The sequence below is a fragment of the Ambystoma mexicanum genome, chromosome 4q, assembly GCF_040938575.1.
Source record: "Ambystoma mexicanum isolate Mex_15411 chromosome 4q, UKY_AmexF1_1, whole genome shotgun sequence".
Classification (NCBI taxonomy): domain Eukaryota; kingdom Metazoa; phylum Chordata; class Amphibia; order Caudata; family Ambystomatidae; genus Ambystoma; species Ambystoma mexicanum.
The window spans coordinates 244,595,028-244,616,970 of record NC_090928.1 but is presented as its reverse complement, the minus strand read 5'-3'; the positions used below and the strand labels follow the sequence as shown (position 1 = coordinate 244,616,970).

The 21,943-nt window shown below is 44.0% G+C and overlaps 4 non-coding genes and 1 pseudogene across 4 annotated transcripts; all 5 read left to right on the top strand.

Annotated features, from left to right (window-relative positions):
- The first annotated feature begins 1,730 nt into the window (after positions 1-1,730).
- Positions 1,731-1,834, top strand: LOC138468625 (U6 spliceosomal RNA). The gene has a single exon (XR_011268375.1). It is a non-coding gene; the product is annotated as a U6 spliceosomal RNA (small nuclear RNA).
- Positions 1,835-6,410: 4,576 nt separating this feature from the next.
- On the top strand, positions 6,411-6,514 carry LOC138468624 (U6 spliceosomal RNA). Its single transcript, XR_011268374.1, has one exon. It is a non-coding gene; the product is annotated as a U6 spliceosomal RNA (small nuclear RNA).
- Positions 6,515-11,124: 4,610 nt separating this feature from the next.
- LOC138468667 (U6 spliceosomal RNA) lies at positions 11,125-11,231 on the top strand. The gene has a single exon (XR_011268407.1). It is a non-coding gene; the product is annotated as a U6 spliceosomal RNA (small nuclear RNA).
- A 4,568-nt stretch (positions 11,232-15,799) lies between these two features.
- LOC138468623 (U6 spliceosomal RNA) lies at positions 15,800-15,903 on the top strand. The gene has a single exon (XR_011268373.1). It is a non-coding gene; the product is annotated as a U6 spliceosomal RNA (small nuclear RNA).
- Positions 15,904-20,527: 4,624 nt separating this feature from the next.
- LOC138468663 (U6 spliceosomal RNA) lies at positions 20,528-20,623 on the top strand (annotated as a pseudogene).
- The last annotated feature ends 1,320 nt before the right edge of the window (positions 20,624-21,943 follow it).

Sequence of the window (21,943 nt, the reverse complement as noted above, 5' to 3'; positions counted from 1 at the left end):
CGGTCAGAAATGTGGCAGCATGAGAATTACTGCCACTTTTCTATGGCACAGCTAAACTCATATTTAGAACTATTGGGCCTTATTATGAGTTTGGCAGTCATTCCAGAGAAATTACCACCAATCTCGGTTACCATTATCTCCATGCGGGTCCGTAAATTTATTGCAGGATTATCAGTTGGTAGCAGGGCTGTTAGACCCCGTTTTCCATTGGACTCCATGGGGACTTATTTGGTTTACTGCGAGCGGTAATTCCGCCACAGTAAATCTGATGATTTTTTTATCTTGAAGTGAGAGATTTACCTCCAGAGTGTTTTTGGAGGTAAATCCTTCACTTCGCGTCAAACCTATAACTCGGCGGTGCGGTAATGGAAAATAGTGGCTTGGAACTGAAATACTGCCACTTTTTTACAGCAGCGCCAAAGGGTTGATGAGGCCTTTTTTTTCCTACCTCCCTGGGTTCCAAATGCCTTCCAAAGGCTTTGTCAGGAGTAAACCTGTGACAGTCCCTGTCTCAGATAGCTATGCTAAGACTGACTCCCTGCGCGGGAGAATGTTTGTGAACAGTGACGGGGCAACACTGCACCAGGAGGGATGGGGCACAGGGCACTCCCTACAACAGAAGCCCCCTGTCATAGGTGGCACTTGGCCTCTTCCCTGGACCAGTAAAGGAATCGTCAGATGTGTCTTCTCTCATCAGCTGCCAATAATTGTATCACCCTCTCTCCCTGCTCTCACTTAAGTAATACCCTTCATTGCCATAGGTCTCCCCCTTTCTGGATCACCACATCCAGCTACGGGAACAACCAAATTTACATTATTGCCTTCCTTACTTTTTTTTTAATGTTTAATTATTTTTATTAGAATGATAATACAATAGAATTTAAGAAAAACTTAAAATCATAAACATTCTTTTTATTCCTTTTTAACGGGAGCATCAGAATCTCCAGGCCGTTACCATGGGAATTATGTCATATATACTATTCGGGGTAATACTCACGAGGGTCACTCTTTACCATGCACCTCCCTGCAGTCCTGACCCTCAAATGTAAGTGGCAGAGCCCTGCAGCGGAATATATGCTTTAAACATTTACTTATAGTATCAAACGCCCTCAGTTATAACCCAAAAAAAAGTTAGTACCACGAGCCTCACAAGTTGAAAAAATTACTTCACTTTGATCTAATACCTGGTGTAAGAGATTTACTGTGCGTATATAATGACACTAGACCGCTGGAAAATGGGTGAGGGGATAGGCATCCTAAGCATGTCATCCAGATGAAAATTGAAATCAGTCATAGAATACATATGTTGCCTGCAGGCATCGAACTGGCACCCTCTGGCGGTGGCACCATATACAGCTGATTATTCATGAAGAGGTAACTGACCCACAAACACATGATCACAAGCACAGAGTCTTTTTTCTGGCCTATCAGACCTTTGGGCTGCTTTCAGGCATACATCACTAAGCCATTGTGATGCGTCTTCTCTCTTTCTATGCAACCTGGACCATGACCCTTTGCACCTCTGAATGTTATAGTCCGACAAACAAATCAGTTATTTTGGATTAAAAGAGCAGTGAAGAAACCTGGATCATTGTTTTTTTACCCTCATATTCATATCTCCTCCATAAATAATAGGTGTCTGGCCAAAGTTACACCATACCAAGTGGGCCTATGTTAAAAAGCCTGCACATTCTGGCGTCATAAATACTGTGTGGGGTGTCTTTAACTTTGTGCGCTTCGGCAGCACATGTACCAAATCGGAATGATACAAAGTAGATGAGCATGGCCCCTGCATAAGGATGACGTGCAAAATCGTGGAGTTCCGTACTTTTTATCACCTGCCAAGCGAGAATCATTCTTTACTTGTAAGTCTTATTGACCGAATAAACAGAACGCCATTCAATTCTATGTCTTGTGGCTCTAAAAAAGTAGTGTTTCAAAGGTATTTTTCTCTGATTATACCAAACTTAGTGCTATGGCCTTGTCTCCTTCTTGTTGCACATTTTCTATGTAGCACATCGCACTGCATTGCTGGCTGGCTTTAGGCAGTGTTATCAAACATTCCTTAATGCTACCTCTTTAAATAGTTCTAGGCCTTAATCCTGAATAAAGCTTAGCAATGTCTTGTATACTTTGCTTTTAGGTGTGTGATTTTCTTATTGATTTAACTATCCTTCAAACACTGCCTTATCAATTGCCACTTTCAAAACGCGCTTCAGGACTTAAAAGCTATGTGTAGCGCAGATGTCAGGCAGAGAGAGAGCATAGATACAATTAGGACATATGGGAACCCACATGCTTGCATGGAAAAGCTTTCAGGACGTTTTCTAAATGGAAAAAGGCTCAGTGTCTGGTGTCTGAGCATGGAAGTGATCCTTCACACGCATAGATTCTTGGATCTTGGTTGGTTGAGGAGGGGGGAGCTAGAAGCCCTGAAGTCATGTCAGTCACTGGCTCCATTCCTGAAGTTACTGAGACCCCACAGCCTTCCTCCCTGTGTCACAGTTTATGTGCCAGGGCCTGGGCTCTGCTGCTGCTTTGGTATGCAGCCAAGCACTACAGGTTTAGTTACTCAGAGTTGCCAGTTAACCATCCCACCTCCATCTCTATGCATTTGTAACAATCTTGCTATTGTAGAGTAAGCACGTCTAGGGCAGAGAGAGAGAGAGAGAGAGAGAGAGATGGGGCTCTGCCTATGCAAATCATTTGCCATTGTCTTCTGGGGAGCCCACTTTTTCAGCCGCTCGAAGCCCTGTTTGACTGCCAGCCTGTTGGAGAAGACCCAGATTCAGCCCACCAGCCAGAAAGATGAGGTTAAGCCTTTATCCGGTGTACAATTTGCCACCTGTCCATGAGTTACTGAGGTCCATAAAAAGCTCAACTGCAGCTCTCATAGAGAGGTCATTGGCCGATCAGGGACGTGAAGGGCAGAGGGCTAGAGAGAAGGGTGCTCATTGCCCTGCCCAGGGACAGACACATCAGCCCTGCTCGCTACCAGCTGTCAGGTGTGGCTGTGTATTTCAAAATGTTGCTGCCCTCGATGGCAGGATTTCTTTCCTGCCTGAATCATAGCCAAAAAATATTCTTTGCTATGCAGGTGGGGGCTGTGCCGGACAGTTGCCATAGTATATAAATGTGATATTTGTCTCCTGAACATAAGCCAAAGCCCAACTCGACTCCATTAGAGCACACATGCAGGGAAATAGAAACCATTTCTTACTTTTAGGGGCCATCTGGTGAGCCTTGATGTTGAGGCTTTAGAATGCTGCCTAGTCTTGCACTGCCATAGCATCAGCCCTGTTCATGAATGTTCACAGCATGTCCCACCCATATAATGAAGACTATATTGCAAACACTGAGATACACTGGACTAAACCTTAAAGCAATTAAACCAGAAGTCTGGAAAGATGTCAAATCGGATAGGGGTGCAAGATACAACCTCTAGTTTCACAGTCAGAGGAGGTTTACATTGCACCACTGGCTCCTGTACCTCTTGTGTAATCCTTCTACTGCCAGTTGAGGGACCCAAAGGTCTCCAAGGTGCCTTTCTTAAACAGGTGCTCTGATAATGTTTGCTGTACCTGATGTGGTAGCATACATGTGAAACCAACTTTTCCTGTTTCTAGGAGCTACCTCTGAAGTCTAACAGAAGGCTGGTTGCAGGGTTCATAACAGTGTTTTGATGCTAGCAAACTGCCCTCTCTGCTACCTAGTCACTGCCTATTGCAGGTGAACATATTTATGTGCTTCTCTTGATGAGTGCTTTGTGCTAGAGTGCCCTCACCCATGCCATTAATGTGGACAGCGGCCCATTAATGTAAATGGATGCATTGAATAGTCAGTTATATTAATTGCGTCAAATGAACCATGTAGTACATTAGACAAAGGCTTTATTGTGGTCACATTTTGTTTTTGTCCAGCTATAATTCTTACTACACAGGTTACTTAGAAGTGTACTTATCCCTCTGTCTTGCATATTGCTATAGGTCTCACCCTAGGGGAGACATCAATATTTTTTCCAACGCATGGTGTAGGGATCACCTTTATCCAAACCAAAGGATGTTTCAAATGTCAGGGAGAGATTTACCCTCCAGTCAGAAAAGTAAACCAGCAGTGTACAGACTTCTGTGGTAAGCTAAGGTGGACTGGCTCGAGGATCATGATGGGGAAATGGGCCAGGTGCATTCGGATCAGATTTGGCCTATCTACAACAGACTGTCCTTGGAAAGACGCAAAAGGGTCAATCAGTTCACTTCTCTCTATGTCTTACCATCCATTCTCCTTTCTCTATCTGGGATGGCATATATTACCAAACTAACCTGTTGGCCTTGCTGGGCTGCTGATTTCACTTTTAACAGTCTTCTGTTCATTCGTTGGGCCTTTACGAGTTTGGTGGTAATTCTTGAGGGATTACTGCCAAATTCTTTTACAGTTACCACCGCTCGGTCCCTCAAACTTATGGCAGGATTTTAAGTGAGTTAACAGTTGTGTTACTCCCCATTTGGCATCCACAGGTCTACATCGGCATTTTGTCACATTTAGCACATATGGTAATTCCACTACTGTAAATCGAGCAGTTTATGACCTTTAAATGGAGGGCTTACCTCCAGCAATATGCTGGAGGTCAGTCCTCCAATTAGATGCCAAACCTATAATATGGCATTGTGGTAAATCAATTCCCGGTCAGAAATGTGGCAGCATGAGAATTACTGCCACTTTTCTATGGCACAGCTAAACTCATATTTAGAACTATTGGGCCTTATTATGAGTTTGGCAGTCATTCCAGAGAAATTACCACCAATCTCGGTTACCATTATCTCCATGCGGGTCCGTAAATTTATTGCAGGATTATCAGTTGGTAGCAGGGCTGTTAGACCCCGTTTTCCATTGGACTCCATGGGGACTTATTTGGTTTACTGCGAGCGGTAATTCCGCCACAGTAAATCTGATGATTTTTTTATCTTGAAGTGAGAGATTTACCTCCAGAGTGTTTTTGGAGGTAAATCCTTCACTTCGCGTCAAACCTATAACTCGGCGGTGCGGTAATGGAAAATAGTGGCTTGGAACTGAAATACTGCCACTTGTTTACAGCAGCGCCAAAGGGTTTATGAGGCCTTTTTTTTCCTACCTCCCTGGGTTCCAAATGCCTTCCAAAGGCTTTGTCAGGAGTAAACCTGTGACAGTCCCTGTCTCAGATAGCTATGCTAAGACTGACTCCCTGCGCGGGAGAATGTTTGTGAACAGTGACGGGGCAACACTGCACCAGGAGGGATGGGGCACAGGGCACTCCCTACAACAGAAGCCCCCTGTCATAGGTGGCACTTGGCCTCTTACCTGGACCAGTAAAGGAATCGTCAGATGTGTCTTCTCTCATCAGCTGCCAATAATTGTATCACCCTCTCTCCCTGCTCTCACTTAAGTAATACCCTTCATTGCCATAGGTCTCCCCCTTTCTGGATCACCACATCCAGCTACGGGAACAACCAAATTTACATTATTGCCTTCCTTACTTTTTTTTTAATGTTTAATTATTTTTATTAGAATGATAATACAATAGAATTTAAGAAAAACTTAAAATCATAAACATTCTTTTTATTCCTTTTTAACGGGAGCATCAGAATCTCCAGGCCGTTACCATGGGAATTATGTCATATATACTATTCGGGGTAATACTCACGAGGGTCACTCTTTACCATGCGCCTCCCTGCAGTCCTGACCCTCAAATGTAAGTGGCAGAGCCCTGCAGCGGAATATATGCTTTAAACATTTACTTATAGTATCAAACGCCCTCAGTTATAACCCAAAAAAAAGTTAGTACCACGAGCCTCACAAGTTGAAAAAATTACTTCACTTTGATCTAATACCTGGTGTAAGAGATTTACTGTGCGTATATAATGACACTAGACCGCTGGAAAATGGGTGAGGGGATAGGCATCCTAAGCATGTCATCCAGATGAAAATTGAAATCAGTCATAGAATACATATGTTGCCTGCAGGCATCGAACTGGCACCCTCTGGCGGTGGCACCATATACAGCTGATTATTCATGAAGAGGTAACTGACCCACAAACACATGATCACAAGCACAGAGTCTTTTTTCTGGCCTATCAGACCTATGGGCTGCTTTCAGGCATACATCACTAAGCCATTGTGATGCGTCTTCTCTCTTTCTATGCAACCTGGACCATGACCCTTTGCACCTCTGAATGTTATAGTCCGACAAACAAATCAGTTATTTTGGATTAAAAGAGCAGTGAAGAAACCTGGATCATTGTTTTTTTACCCTCATATTCATATCTCCTCCATAAATAATAGGTGTCTGGCCAAAGTTACACCATACCAAGTGGGCCTATGTTAAAAAGCCTGCACATTCTGGCGTCATAAATACTGTGTGGGGTGTCTTTAACTTTGTGCGCTTCGGCAGCACATGTACCAAATCGGAATGATACAAAGTAGATGAGCATGGCCCCTGCATAAGGATGACGTGCAAAATCGTGGAGTTCCGTACTTTTTATCACCTGCCAAGCGAGAATCATTCTTTACTTGTAAGTCTTATTGACCGAATAAACAGAACGCCATTCAATTCTATGTCTTGAGGCTCTAAAAAAGTAGTGTTTCAAAGGTATTTTTCTCTGATTATACCAAACTTAGTGCTATGGCCTTGACTCCTTCTTGTTGCACATTTTCTATGTAGCACATCGCACTGCATTGCTGGCTGGCTTTAGGCAGTGTTATCAAACATTCCTTAATGCTACCTCTTTAAATAGTTCTAGGCCTTAATCCTGAATAAAGCTTAGCAATGTCTTGTAGACTTTGCTTTTAGGTGTGTGATTTTCTTATTGATTTAACTATCCTTCAAACACTGCCTTATCAATTGCCACTTTCAAAACGCGCTTCAGGACTTAAAAGCTATGTGTAGCGCAGAAGTCAGGCAGAGAGAGAGCATAGATACAATTAGGACATATGGGAACCCACGTGCTTGCATGGAAAAGCTTTCAGGACGTTTTCTAAATGGAAAAAGGCTCAGTGTCTGGTGTCTGAGCATGGAAGTGATCCTTCACACGCATAGATTCTTGGATCTTGGTTGGTTGAGGAGGGGGGAGCTAGAAGCCCTGAAGTCATGTCAGTCACTGGCTCCATTCCTGAAGTTACTGAGACCCCACAGCCTTCCTCCCTGTGTCACAGTTTATGTGCCAGGGCCTGGGCTCTGCTGCTGCTTTGGTATGCAGCCAAGCACTACAGGTTTAGTTACTCAGAGTTGCCAGTTAACCATCCCACCTCCATCTCTATGCATTTGTAACAATCTTGCTATTGTAGAGTAAGCACGTCTAGGGCAGAGAGAGAGAGAGAGAGAGAGAGAGAGAGAGAGAGAGAGAGAGAGAGAGATGGGGCTCTGCCTATGCAAATCATTTGCCATTGTCTTCTGGGGAGCCCACTTTTTCAGCCGCTCGAAGCCCTGTTTGACTGCCAGCCTGTTGGAGAAGACCCAGATTCAGCCCACCAGCCAGAAAGATGAGGTTAAGCCTTTATCCGGTGTACAATTTGCCACCTGTCCATGAGTTACTGAGGTCCATAAAAAGCTCAACTGCAGCTCTCATAGAGAGGTCATTGGCCGATCGTGGCCGATCAGGGACGTGAAGGGCAGAGGGCTAGAGAGAAGGGTGCTCATTGCCCTGCCCAGGGACAGACACATCAGCCCTGCTCGCTACCAGCTGTCAGGTGTGGCTGTGTATTTCAAAATGTTGCTGCCCTCGATGGCAGGATTTCTTTCCTGCCTGAATCATAGCCAAAATATATTCTTTGCTATGCAGGTGGGGGCTGTGCCGGACAGTTGCCATAGTATATAAATGTGATATTTGTCTCCTGAACATAAGCCAAAGCCCAACTCGACTCCATTAGAGCACACATGCAGGGAAATAGAAACCATTTCTTACTTTTAGGGGCCATCTGGTGAGCCTTGATGTTGAGGCTTTAGAATGCTGCCTAGTCTTGCACTGCCATAGAATCAGCCCTGTTCATGAATGTTCACAGCATGTCCCACCCATATAATGAAGACTATATTGCAAACACTGAGATACACTGGACTAAACCTTAAAGCAATTAAACCAGAAGTCTGGAAAGATGTCAAATCGGATAGGGGTGCAAGATACAACCTCTAGTTTCACAGTCAGAGGAGGTTTACATTGCACCACTGGCTCCTGTACCTCTTGTGTAATCCTTCTACTGCCAGTTGAGGGACCCAAAGGTCTCCAAGGTGCCTTTCTTAAACAGGTGCTCTGATAATGTTTGCTGTACCTGATGTGGTAGCATACATGTGAAACCAACTTTTCCTGTTTCTAGGAGCTACCTCTGAAGTCTAACAGAAGGCTGGTTGCAGGGTTCATAACAGTGTTTTGATGCTAGCAAACTGCCCTCTCTGCTACCTAGTCACTGCCTATTGCAGGTGAACATATTTATGTGCTTCTCTTGATGAGTGCTTTGTGCTAGAGTGCCCTCACCCATGCCATTAATGTGGACAGCGGCCCATTAATGTAAATGGATGCATTGAATAGTCAGTTATATTAATTGCGTCAAATGAACCATGTAGTACATTAGACAAAGGCTTTATTGTGGTCACATTTTGTTTTTGTCCAGCTATAATTCTTACTACACAGGTTACTTAGAAGTGTACTTATCCCTCTGTCTTGCATATTGCTATAGGTCTCACCCTAGGGGAGACATCAATATTTTTTCCAACGCATGGTGTAGGGATCACCTTTATCCAAACCAAAGGATGTTTCAAATGTCAGGGAGAGATTTACCCTCCAGTCAGAAAAGTAAACCAGCAGTGTACAGACTTCTGTGGTAAGCTAAGGTGGACTGGCTCGAGGATCATGATGGGGAAATGGGCCAGGTGCATTCGGATCAGATTTGGCCTATCTACAACAGACTGTCCTTGGAAAGACGCAAAAGGGTCAATCAGTTCACTTCTCTCTATGTCTTACCATCCATTCTCCTTTCTCTATCTGGGATGGCATATATTACCAAACTAACCTGTTGGCCTCGCTGGGCCGCTGATTTCACTTTTAACAGTCTTCTGTTCATTCGTTGGGCCTTTACGAGTTTGGTGGTAATTCTTGAGGGATTACTGCCAAATGCTTTTACAGTTACCACCGCTCGGTCCCTCAAACTTATGGCAGGATTTTAAGTGAGTTAACAGTTGTGTTACTCCCCATTTGGCATCCACAGGTCTACATCGGCATTTTGTCACATTTAGCACATATGGTAATTCCACTACTGTAAATCGAGCAGTTTATGACCTTTAAATGGAGGGCTTACCTCCAGCAATATGCTGGAGGTCAGTCCTCCAATTAGATGCCAAACCTATAATATGGCATTGTGGTAAATCAATTCCCGGTCAGAAATGTGGCAGCATGAGAATTACTGCCACTTTTCTATGGCACAGCTAAACTCATATTTAGAACTATTGGGCCTTATTATAAGTTTGGCAGTCATTCCAGAGAAATTACCACCAATCTCGGTTACCATTATCTCCATGCGGGTCCATAAATTTATTGCAGGATTATCAGTTGGTAGCAGGGCTGTTAGACCCCGTTTTCCATTGGACTCCATGGGGACTTATTTGGTTTACTGCGAGCGGTAATTCCGCCACAGTAAATCTGATGATTTTTTTATCTTGAAGTGAGAGATTTACCTCCAGAGTGTTTTTGGAGGTAAATCCTTCACTTCGCGTCAAACCTATAACTCGGCGGTGCGGTAATGGAAAATAGTGGCTTGGAACTGAAATACTGCCACTTTTTTACAGCAGCGCCAAAGGGTTGATGAGGCCTTTTTTTTCCTACCTCCCTGGGTTCCAAATGCCTTCCAAAGGCTTTGTCAGGAGTAAACCTGTGACAGTCCCTGTCTCAGATAGCTATGCTAAGACTGACTCCCTGCGCGGGAGAATGTTTGTGAACAGTGACGGGGCAACACTGCACCAGGAGGGATGGGGCACAGGGCACTCCCTACAACAGAAGCCCCCTGTCATAGGTGGCACTTGGCCTCTTACCTGGACCAGTAAAGGAATCGTCAGATGTGTCTTCTCTCATCAGCTGCCAATAATTGTATCACCCTCTCTCCCTGCTCTCACTTAAGTAATACCCTTCATTGCCATAGGTCTCCCCCTTTCTGGATCACCACATCCAGCTACGGGAACAACCAAATTTACATTATTGCCTTCCTTACTTTTTTTTTAATGTTTAATTATTTTTATTAGAATGATAATACAATAGAATTTAAGAAAAACTTAAAATCATAAACATTCTTTTTATTCCTTTTTAACGGGAGCATCAGAATCTCCAGGCCGTTACCATGGGAATTATGTCATATATACTATTCGGGGTAATACTCACGAGGGTCACTCTTTACCATGCGCCTCCCTGCAGTCCTGACCCTCAAATGTAAGTGGCAGAGCCCTGCAGCGGAATATATGCTTTAAACATTTACTTATAGTATCAAACGCCCTCAGTTATAACCCAAAAAAAAGTTAGTACCACGAGCCTCACAAGTTGAAAAAATTACTTCACTTTGATCTAATACCTGGTGTAAGAGATTTACTGTGCGTATATAATGACACTAGACCGCTGGAAAATGGGTGAGGGGATAGGCATCCTAAGCATGTCATCCAGATGAAAATTGAAATCAGTCATAGAATACATATGTTGCCTGCAGGCATCGAACTGGCACCCTCTGGCGGTGGCACCATATACAGCTGATTATTCATGAAGAGGTAACTGACCCACAAACACATGATCACAAGCACAGAGTCTTTTTTCTGGCCTATCAGACCTTTGGGCTGCTTTCAGGCATACATCACTAAGCCATTGTGATGCGTCTTCTCTCTTTCTATGCAACCTGGACCATGACCCTTTGCACCTCTGAATGTTATAGTCCGACAAACAAATCAGTTATTTTGGATTAAAAGAGCAGTGAAGAAACCTGGATCATTGTTTTTTTACCCTCATATTCATATCTCCTCCATAAATAATAGGTGTCTGGCCAAAGTTACACCATACCAAGTGGGCCTATGTTAAAAAGCCTGCACATTCTGGCGTCATAAATACTGTGTGGGGTGTCTTTAACTTTGTGCGCTTCGGCAGCACATGTACCAAATCGGAATGATACAAAGTAGATGAGCATGGCCCCTGCATAAGTCCGTACTTTTTATCACCTGCCAAGCGAGAATCATTCTTTACTTGTAAGTCTTATTGACCGAATAAACAGAACGCCATTCAATTCTATGTCTTGTGGCTCTAAAAAAGTAGTGTTTCAAAGGTATTTTTCTCTGATTATACCAAACTTAGTGCTATGGCCTTGTCTCCTTCTTGTTGCACATTTTCTATGTAGCACATCGCACTGCATTGCTGGCTGGCTTTAGGCAGTGTTATCAAACATTCCTTAATGCTACCTCTTTAAATAGTTCTAGGCCTTAATCCTGAATAAAGCTTAGCAATGTCTTGTATACTTTGCTTTTAGGTGTGTGATTTTCTTATTGATTTAACTATCCTTCAAACACTGCCTTATCAATTGCCACTTTCAAAACGCGCTTCAGGACTTAAAAGCTATGTGTAGCGCAGATGTCAGGCAGAGAGAGAGCATAGATACAATTAGGACATATGGGAACCCACGTGCTTGCATGGAAAAGCTTTCAGGACGTTTTCTAAATGGAAAAAGGCTCAGTGTCTGGTGTCTGAGCATGGAAGTGATCCTTCACACGCATAGATTCTTGGATCTTGGTTGGTTGAGGAGGGGGGAGCTAGAAGCCCTGAAGTCATGTCAGTCACTGGCTCCATTCCTGAAGTTACTGAGACCCCACAGCCTTCCTCCCTGTGTCACAGTTTATGTGCCAGGGCCTGGGCTCTGCTGCTGCTTTGGTATGCAGCCAAGCACTACAGGTTTAGTTACTCAGAGTTGCCAGTTAACCATCCCACCTCCATCTCTATGCATTTGTAACAATCTTGCTATTGTAGAGTAAGCACGTCTAGGGCAGAGAGAGAGAGAGAGAGAGAGAGAGAGAGAGAGATGGGGCTCTGCCTATGCAAATCATTTGCCATTGTCTTCTGGGGAGCCCACTTTTTCAGCCGCTCGAAGCCCTGTTTGACTGCCAGCCTGTTGGAGAAGACCCAGATTCAGCCCACCAGCCAGAAAGATGAGGTTAAGCCTTTATCCGGTGTACAATTTGCCACCTGTCCATGAGTTACTGAGGTCCATAAAAAGCTCAACTGCAGCTCTCATAGAGAGGTCATTGGCCGATCGTGGCCGATCAGGGACGTGAAGGGCAGAGGGCTAGAGAGAAGGGTGCTCATTGCCCTGTCCAGGGACAGACACATCAGCCCTGCTCGCTACCAGCTGTCAGGTGTGGCTGTGTATTTCAAAATGTTGCTGCCCTCGATGGCAGGATTTCTTTCCTGCCTGAATCATAGCCAAAAAATATTCTTTGCTATGCAGGTGGGGGCTGTGCCGGACAGTTGCCATAGTATATAAATGTGATATTTGTCTCCTGAACATAAGCCAAAGCCCAACTCGACTCCATTAGAGCACACATGCAGGGAAATAGAAACCATTTCTTACTTTTAGGGGCCATCTGGTGAGCCTTGATGTTGAGGCTTTAGAATGCTGCCTAGTCTTGCACTGCCATAGAATCAGCCCTGTTCATGAATGTTCACAGCATGTCCCACCCATATAATGAAGACTATATTGCAAACACTGAGATACACTGGACTAAACCTTAAAGCAATTAAACCAGAAGTCTGGAAAGATGTCAAATCGGATAGGGGTGCAAGATACAACCTCTAGTTTCACAGTCAGAGGAGGTTTACATTGCACCACTGGCTCCTGTACCTCTTGTGTAATCCTTCTACTGCCAGTTGAGGGACCCAAAGGTCTCCAAGGTGCCTTTCTTAAACAGGTGCTCTGATAATGTTTGCTGTACCTGATGTGGTAGCATACATGTGAAACCAACTTTTCCTGTTTCTAGGAGCTACCTCTGAAGTCTAACAGAAGGCTGGTTGCAGGGTTCATAACAGTGTTTTGATGCTAGCAAACTGCCCTCTCTGCTACCTAGTCACTGCCTATTGCAGGTGAACATATTTATGTGCTTCTCTTGATGAGTGCTTTGTGCTAGAGTGCCCTCACCCATGCCATTAATGTGGACAGCGGCCCATTAATGTAAATGGATGCATTGAATAGTCAGTTATATTAATTGCGTCAAATGAACCATGTAGTACATTAGACAAAGGCTTTATTGTGGTCACATTTTGTTTTTGTCCAGCTATAATTCTTACTACACAGGTTACTTAGAAGTGTACTTATCCCTCTGTCTTGCATATTGCTATAGGTCTCACCCTAGGGGAGACATCAATATTTTTTCCAACGCATGGTGTAGGGATCACCTTTATCCAAACCAAAGGATGTTTCAAATGTCAGGGAGAGATTTACCCTCCAGTCAGAAAAGTAAACCAGCAGTGTACAGACTTCTGTGGTAAGCTAAGGTGGACTGGCTCGAGGATCATGATGGGGAAATGGGCCAGGTGCATACGGATCAGATTTGGCCTATCTACAACAGACTGTCCTTGGAAAGACGCAAAAGGGTCAATCAGTTCACTTCTCTCTATGTCTTACCATCCATTCTCCTTTCTCTATCTGGGATGGCATATATTACCAAACTAACCTGTTGGCCTCGCTGGGCCGCTGATTTCACTTTTAACAGTCTTCTGTTCATTCGTTGGGCCTTTACGAGTTTGGTGGTAATTCTTGAGGGATTACTGCCAAATTCTTTTACAGTTACCACCGCTCGGTCCCTCAAACTTATGGCAGGATTTTAAGTGAGTTAACAGTTGTGTTACTCCCCATTTGGCATCCACAGGTCTACATCGGCATTTTGTCACATTTAGCACATATGGTAATTCCACTACTGTAAATCGAGCAGTTTATGACCTTTAAATGGAGGGCTTACCTCCAGCAATATGCTGGAGGTCAGTCCTCCAATTAGATGCCAAACCTATAATATGGCATTGTGGTAAATCAATTCCCGGTCAGAAATGTGGCAGCATGAGAATTACTGCCACTTTTCTATGGCACAGCTAAACTCATATTTAGAACTATTGGGCCTTATTATAAGTTTGGCAGTCATTCCAGAGAAATTACCACCAATCTCGGTTACCATTATCTCCATGCGGGTCCATAAATTTATTGCAGGATTATCAGTTGGTAGCAGGGCTGTTAGACCCCGTTTTCCATTGGACTCCATGGGGACTTATTTGGTTTACTGCGAGCGGTAATTCCGCCACAGTAAATCTGATGATTTTTTTATCTTGAAGTGAGAGATTTACCTCCAGAGTGTTTTTGGAGGTAAATCCTTCACTTCGCGTCAAACCTATAACTCGGCGGTGCGGTAATGGAAAATAGTGGCTTGGAACTGAAATACTGCCACTTTTTTACAGCAGCGCCAAAGGGTTGATGAGGCCTTTTTTTTCCTACCTCCCTGGGTTCCAAATGCCTTCCAAAGGCTTTGTCAGGAGTAAACCTGTGACAGTCACTGTCTCAGATAGCTATGCTAAGACTGACTCCCTGCGCGGGAGAATGTTTGTGAACAGTGACGGGGCAACACTGCACCAGGAGGGATGGGGCACAGGGCACTCCCTACAACAGAAGCCCCCTGTCATAGGTGGCACTTGGCCTCTTACCTGGACCAGTAAAGGAATCGTCAGATGTGTCTTCTCTCATCAGCTGCCAATAATTGTATCACCCTCTCTCCCTGCTCTCACTTAAGTAATACCCTTCATTGCCATAGGTCTCCCCCTTTCTGGATCACCACATCCAGCTACGGGAACAACCAAATTTACATTATTGCCTTCCTTACTTTTTTTTTAATGTTTAATTATTTTTATTAGAATGATAATACAATAGAATTTAAGAAAAACTTAAAATCATAAACATTCTTTTTATTCCTTTTTAACGGGAGCATCAGAATCTCCAGGCCGTTACCATGGGAATTATGTCATATATACTATTCGGGGTAATACTCACGAGGGTCACTCTTTACCATGCGCCTCCCTGCAGTCCTGACCCTCAAATGTAAGTGGCAGAGCCCTGCAGCGGAATATATGCTTTAAACATTTACTTATAGTATCAAACGCCCTCAGTTATAACCCAAAAAAAAGTTAGTACCACGAGCCTCACAAGTTGAAAAAATTACTTCACTTTGATCTAATACCTGGTGTAAGAGATTTACTGTGCGTATATAATGACACTAGACCGCTGGAAAATGGGTGAGGGGATAGGCATCCTAAGCATGTCATCCAGATGAAAATTGAAATCAGTCATAGAATACATATGTTGCCTGCAGGCATCGAACTGGCACCCTCTGGCGGTGGCACCATATACAGCTGATTATTCATGAAGAGGTAACTGACCCACAAACACATGATCACAAGCACAGAGTCTTTTTTCTGGCCTATCAGACCTTTGGGCTGCTTTCAGGCATACATCACTAAGCCATTGTGATGCGTCTTCTCTCTTTCTATGCAACCTGGACCATGACCCTTTGCACCTCTGAATGTTATATTCCGACAAACAAATCAGTTATTTTGGATTAAAAGAGCAGTGAAGAAACCTGGATCATTGTTTTTTTACCCTCATATTCATATCTCCTCCATAAATAATAGGTGTCTGGCCAAAGTTACACCATACCAAGTGGGCCTATGTTTAAAAGCCTGCACATTCTGGCGTCATAAATACTGTGTGGGGTGTCTTTAACTTTGTGCGCTTCGGCAGCACATGTACCAAATCGGAATGATACAAAGTAGATGAGCATGGCCCCTGCATAAGGATGACGTGCAAAATCGTGGAGTTCCGTACTTTTTATCACCTGCCAAGCGAGAATCATTCTTTACTTGTAAGTCTTATTGACCGAATAAACAGAACGCCATTCAATTCTATGTATTGAGGCTCTAAAAAAGTAGTGTTTCAAAGGTATTTTTCTCTGATTATACCAAACTTAGTGCTATGGCCTTGACTCCTTCTTGTTGCACATTTTCTATGTAGCACATCGCACTGCATTGCTGGCTGGCTTTAGGCAGTGTTATCAAACATTCCTTAATGCTACCTCTTTAAATAGTTCTAGGCCTTAATCCTGAATAAAGCTTAGCAATGTCTTGTAGACTTTGCTTTTAGGTGTGTGATTTTCTTATTGATTTAACTATCCTTCAAACACTGCCTTATCAATTGCCACTTTCAAAACGCGCTTCAGGACTTAAAAGCTATGTGTAGCGCAGAAGTCAGGCAGAGAGAGAGCATAGATACAATTAGGACATATGGGAACCCACGTGCTTGCATGGAAAAGCTTTCAGGACGTTTTCTAAATGGAAAAAGGCTCAGTGTCTGGTGTCTGAGCATGGAAGTGATCCTTCACACGCATAGATTCTTGGATCTTGGTTGGTTGAGGAGGGGGGAGCTAGAAGCCCTGAAGTCATGTCAGTCACTGGCTCCATTCCTGAAGTTACTGAGACCCCACAGCCTTCCTCCCTGTGTCACAGTTTATGTGCCAGGGCCTGGGCTCTGCTGCTGCTTTGGTACGCAGCCAAGCACTACAGGTTTAGTTACTCAGAGTTGCCAGTTAACCATCCCACCTCCATCTCTATGCATTTGTAACAATCTTGCTATTGTAGAGTAAGCACGTCTAGGGCAGAGAGAGAGAGAGAGAGAGAGAGAGAGAGAGAGAGAGAGAGAGAGAGAGAGAGAGAGAGAGAGATGGGGCTCTGCCTATGCAAATCATTTGCCATTGTCTTCTGGGGAGCCCACTTTTTCAGCCGCTCGAAGCCCTGTTTGACTGCCAGCCTGTTGGAGAAGACCCAGATTCAGCCCACCAGCCAGAAAGATGAGGTTAAGCCTTTATCCGGTGTACAATTTGCCACCTGTCCATGAGTTACTGAGGTCCATAAAAAGCTCAACTGCAGCTCTCATAGAGAGGTCATTGGCCGATCGTGGCCGATCAGGGACGTGAAGGGCAGAGGGCTAGAGAGAAGGGTGCTCATTGCCCTGCCCAGGGACAGACACATCAGCCCTGCTCGCTACCAGATGTCAGGTGTGGCTGTGTATTTCAAAATGTTGCTGCCCTCGATGGCAGGATTTCTTTCCTGCCTGAATCATAGCCAAAAAATATTCTTTGCTATGCAGGTGGGGGCTGTGCCGGACAGTTGCCATAGTATATAAATGTGATATTTGTCTCCTGAACATAAGCCAAAGCCCAACTCGACTCCATTAGAGCACACATGCAGGGAAATAGAAACCATTTCTTACTTTTAGGGGCCATCTGGTGAGCCTTGATGTTGAGGCTTTAGAACGCTGCCTAGTCTTGCACTGCCATAGAATCAGCCCTGTTCATGAATGTTCACAGCATGTCCCACCCATATAATGAAGACTATATTGCAAACACTGAGATGCACTGGACTAAACCTTAAAGCAATTAAACCAGAAGTCTGGAAAGATGTCAAATCGGATAGGGGTGCAAGATACAACCTCTAGTTTCACAGTCAGAGGAGGTTTACATTGCACCACTGGCTCCTGTACCTCTTGTGTAATCCTTCTACTGCCAGTTGAGGGACCCAAAGGTCTCCAAGGTGCCTTTCTTAAACAGGTGCTCTGATAATGTTTGCTGTACCTGATGTGGTAGCATACATGTGAAACCAACTTTTCCTGTTTCTAGGAGCTACCTCTGAAGTCTAACAGAAGGCTGGTTGCAGGGTTCATAACAGTGTTTTGGTGCTAGCAAACTGCCCTCTCTGCTACCTAGTCACTGCCTATTGCAGGTGAACATATTTATGTGCTTCTCTTGATGAGTGCTTTGTGCTAGAGTGCCCTCACCCATGCCATTAATGTGGACAGCGACCCATTAATGTAAATGGATGCATTGAATAGTCAGTTATATTAATTGCGTCAAATGAACCATGTAGTACATTAGACAAAGGCTTTATTGTGGTCACATTTTGTTTTTGTCCAGCTATAATTCTTACTACACAGGTTACTTAGAAGTGTACTTATCCCTCTGTCTTGCATATTGCTATAGGTCTCACCCTAGGGGAGACATCAATATTTTTTCCAACGCATGGTGTAGGGATCACCTTTATCCAAACCAAAGGATGTTTCAAATGTCAGGGAGAGATTTACCCTCCAGTCAGAAAAGTAAACCAGCAGTGTACAGACTTCTGTGGTAAGCTAAGGTGGACTGGCTCGAGGATCATGATGGGGAAATGGGCCAGGTGCATTTGGATCAGATTTGGCCTATCTACAACAGACTGTCCTTGGAAAGACGCAAAAGGGTCAATCAGTTCACTTCTCTCTATGTCTTACCATCCATTCTCCTTTCTCTATCTGGGATGGCATATATTACCAAACTAACCTGTTGGCCTCGCTGGGCCGCTGATTTCACTTTTAACAGTCTTCTGTTCATTCATTGGGCCTTTACGAGTTTGGTGGTAATTCTTGAGGGATTACTGCCAAATTCTTTTACAGTTACCACCGCTCGGTCCCTCAAACTTATGGCAGGATTTTAAGTGAGTTAACAGTTGTGTTACTCCCCATTTGGCATCCACAGGTCTACATCGGCATTTTGTCACATTTAGCACATATGGTAATTCCACTACTGTAAATCGAGCAGTTTATGACCTTTAAATGGAGGGCTTACCTCCAGCAATATGCTGGAGGTCAGTCCTCCAATTAGATGCCAAACCTATAATATGGCATTGTGGTAAATCAATTCCCGGTCAGAAATGTGGCAGCATGAGAATTACTGCCACTTTTCTATGGCACAGCTAAACTCATATTTAGAACTATTGGGCCTTATTATGAGTTTGGCAGTCATTCCAGAGAAATTACCACCAATCTCGGTTACCATTATCTCCATGCAGGTCCGTAAATTTATTGCAGGATTATCAGTTGGTAGCAGGGCTGTTAGACCCCGTTTTCCATTGGACTCCATGGGGACTTATTTGGTTTACTGCGAGCGGTAATTCCGCCACAGTAAATCTGATGATTTTTTTATCTTGAAGTGAGAGATTTACCTCCAGAGTGTTTTTGGAGGTAAATCCTTCACTTCGCGTCAAACCTATAACTCGGCGGTGCGGTAATGGAAAATAGTGGCTTGGAACTGAAATACTGCCACTTTTTTACAGCAGCGCCAAAGGGTTGATGAGGCCTTTTTTTTCCTACCTCCCTGGGTTCCAAATGCCTTCCAAAGGCTTTGTCAGGAGTAAACCTGTGACAGTCCCTGTCTCAGATAGCTATGCTAAGACTGACTCCCTGCGCGGGAGAATGTTTGTGAACAGTGACGGGGCAACACTGCACCAGGTGGGATGGGGCACAGGGCACTCCCTACAACAGAAGCCCCCTGTCATAGGTGGCACTTGGCCTCTTACCTGGACCAGTAAAGGAATCGTCAGATGTGTCTTCTCTCATCAGCTGCCAATAATTGTATCACCCTCTCTCCCTGCTCTCACTTAAGTAATACCCTTCATTGCCATAGGTCTCCCCCTTTCTGGATCACCACATCCAGCTACGGGAACAACCAAATTTACATTATTGCCTTCCTTACTTTTTTTTTAATGTTTAATTATTTTTATTAGAATGATAATACAATAGAATTTAAGAAAAACTTAAAATCATAAACATTCTTTTTATTCCTTTTTAACGGGAGCATCAGAATCTCCAGGCCGTTACCATGGGAATTATGTCATATATACTATTCGGGGTAATACTCACGAGGGTCACTCTTTACCATGCGCCTCCCTGCAGTCCTGACCCTCAAATGTAAGTGGCAGAGCCCTGCAGCGGAATATATGCTTTAAACATTTACTTATAGTATCAAACGCCCTCAGTTATAACCCAAAAAAAAGTTAGTACCACGAGCCTCACAAGTTGAAAAAATTACTTCACTTTGATCTAATACCTGGTGTAAGAGATTTACTGTGCGTATATAATGACACTAGACCGCTGGAAAATGGGTGAGGGGATAGGCATCCTAAGCATGTCATCCAGATGAAAATTGAAATCAGTCATAGAATACATATGTTGCCTGCAGGCATCGAACTGGCACCCTCTGGCGGTGGCACCATATACAGCTGATTATTCATGAAGAGGTAACTGACCCACAAACACATGATCACAAGCACAGAGTCTTTTTTCTGGCCTATCAGACCTTTGGGCTGCTTTCAGGCATACATCACTAAGCCATTGTGATGCGTCTTCTCTCTTTCTATGCAACCTGGACCATGACCCTTTGCACCTCTGAATGTTATAGTCCGACAAACAAATCAGTTATTTTGGATTAAAAGAGCAGTGAAGAAACCTGGAACATTGTTTTTTTACCCTCATATTCATATCTCCTCCATAAATAATAGGTGTCTGGCCAAAGTTACACCATACCAAGTGGGCCTATGTTTAAAAGCCTGCACATTCTGGCGTCATAAATACTGTGTGGGGTGTCTTTAACTTTGTGCGCTTCGGCAGCACATGTACCAAATCGGAATGATACAAAGTAGATGAGCATGGCCCCTGCATAAGGATGACCTGGCAGGCAGGTACTTTTTATCACCTGCCAAGCGAGAATCATTCTTTACTTGTAAGTCTTATTGACCGAATAAACAGAACGCCATTCAATTCTATGTATTGAGGCTCTAAAAAAGTAGTGTTTCAAAGGTATTTTTCTCTGATTATACCAAACTTAGTGCTATGGCCTTGACTCCTTCTTGTTGCACATTTTCTATGTAGCACATCGCACTGCATTGCTGGCTGGCTTTAGGCAGTGTTATCAAACATTCCTTAATGCTACCTCTTTAAATAGTTCTAGGCCTTAATCCTGAATAAAGCTTAGCAATGTCTTGTAGACTTTGCTTTTAGGTGTGTGATTTTCTTATTGATTTAACTATCCTTCAAACACTGCCTTATCAATTGCCACTTTCAAAACGCGCTTCAGGACTTAAAAGCTATGTGTAGCGCAGAAGTCAGGCAGAGAGAGAGCATAGATACAATTAGGACATATGGGAACCCACGTGCTTGCATGGAAAAGCTTTCAGGACGTTTTCTAAATGGAAAAAGGCTCAGTGTCTGGTGTCTGAGCATGGAAGTGATCCTTCACACGCATAGATTCTTGGATCTTGGTTGGTTGAGGAGGGGGGAGCTAGAAGCCCTGAAGTCATGTCAGTCACTGGCTCCATTCCTGAAGTTACTGAGACCCCACAGCCTTCCTCCCTGTGTCACAGTTTATGTGCCAGGGCCTGGGCTCTGCTGCTGCTTTGGTATGCAGCCAAGCACTACAGGTTTAGTTACTCAGAGTTGCCAGTTAACCATCCCACCTCCATCTCTATGCATTTGTAACAATCTTGCTATTGTAGAGTAAGCACGTCTAGGGCAGAGAGAGAGAGAGAGAGAGAGAGAGAGAGAGATGGGGCTCTGCCTATGCAAATCATTTGCCATTGTCTTCTGGGGAGCCCACTTTTTCAGCCGCTCGAAGCCCTGTTTGACTGCCAGCCTGTTGGAGAAGACCCAGATTCAGCCCACCAGCCAGAAAGATGAGGTTAAGCCTTTATCCGGTGTACAATTTGCCACCTGTCCATGAGTTACTGAGGTCCATAAAAAGCTCAACTGCAGCTCTCATAGAGAGGTCATTGGCCGATCGTGGCCGATCAGGGACGTGAAGGGCAGAGGGCTAGAGAGAAGGGTGCTCATTGCCCTGCCCAGGGACAGACACATCAGCCCTGCTCGCTACCAGCTGTCAGGTGTGGCTGTGTATTTCAAAATGTTGCTGCCCTCGATGGCAGGATTTCTTTCCTGCCTGAATCATAGCCAAAAAATATTCTTTGCTATGCAGGTGGGGGCTGTGCCGGACAGTTGCCATAGTATATAAATGTGA